The sequence below is a fragment of the Mauremys reevesii genome, linkage group 12, assembly GCF_016161935.1.
Source record: "Mauremys reevesii isolate NIE-2019 linkage group 12, ASM1616193v1, whole genome shotgun sequence".
Classification (NCBI taxonomy): Eukaryota; Metazoa; Chordata; order Testudines; family Geoemydidae; genus Mauremys; species Mauremys reevesii.
Genome location: NC_052634.1, coordinates 26,074,535 through 26,075,826, shown reverse-complemented (window position 1 = coordinate 26,075,826; position 1,292 = coordinate 26,074,535).

Here is a 1,292-nt window from a genome sequence, read left to right as displayed (position 1 = left end):
TGCCGCAAGGCTCGGTCCTGGGGCCGGTTGTGTACAATATCTTCGTTAAGGATCTGAGGATGGCGTGGACTGCACTCTCAGCAAGTTTGCAGATGACGCTAAACTGGGAGGAGCGATCGATACGCTGGAGGAATGCGGATAGGCTACAGAGGGACCTAGACAAATTGGAGGATTGGGCTGAAAGAAACCTGATGAGGTTCAACAAGGACAAGTGCCCAGTCCTGCCCTTAGGACGGAAGAATCCCGTGCACTGCTCCAGACTAGGGACCGAATGGCTAGGCAGCAGTTCTGCAGAACAGGACCTCGAGGTTACAGTGGAAGAGAAGCTGGATATGAGTCGACAGCGTGCCCTTGTTGCCAAGAAGGCTAACGGCATTTTGGACTGTATACATAGGGGCATTGCCAGCAGATCGAGGGATGTGGTCGTTCCCGCTCTTGACGTTGGTGAGGCCTCATCTGGATTACCGTGTCCGGTTTTGGGCCCCACACTGCAAGAAGGATGTGGAAAACTGAAAAGAGTCCAGCATGGGCAACAAAAGTGATTAGGGGGCTGGAAGACATGATTTATGAGGAGAGGCTGAGGGAACTGGGATTGTTTAGTCTGCAGAAGAGAAGAATGAGGGGGGAGTTGATCGCTGCTTTCAACTACCTGAAAGGGGGTTCCAAAGAGGATGGATCTAGACTGTTCTCAGTGGCACCAGATGACAGAACGAGGAGCAATGGTCCCAAGTTGCGGTGGGAAGGTTTAGGTTGGATCTTAGAAACCCTTTTTCACTAGGAGGGTGGTGAAGCACTGGAATGGGTTCCCTAGGGAGGTGGTGGAATCTCCTTCCTGAGAGGTTTTTAAGGTCAGCCTTGACAAAGCCCTGGCTGGGATGATTTAGTTGGGGATTGGGTTGGACTAGATGACCTCCTGAGGTCCCTTCCAACCCTGATATTCCATGATTTGAAGCTGTTCCCGTGTATCAAGGTGAGCTGCAGCTCAGCGAACCCCAAGGATCTGAGCGAGGCGAGCTACTTTGCAGCAGAGGCAGACCAAGCGGCAGGTACAACGCGGGGTCGCACCCCGGCCGGCAGATAGAATCTCATGTGCAAGATCCCGGCTCCTGTTACTTTGCAAAGTGTGTGCGCTTGCTCCGGGTTTTAGCTGTGGGCCAGTGCCCTCTGGCTTCTCGTCCGGCTCCGTCCTCCATGCGCCTGGGCATCAGCGGGACTGTCTCAGAGAGCAGCTGCCCCAGCCCAATCTCCGCCCAGCCGGGGAAGGAGCAGAGGCAGCCCGGAGAAAAGACTCC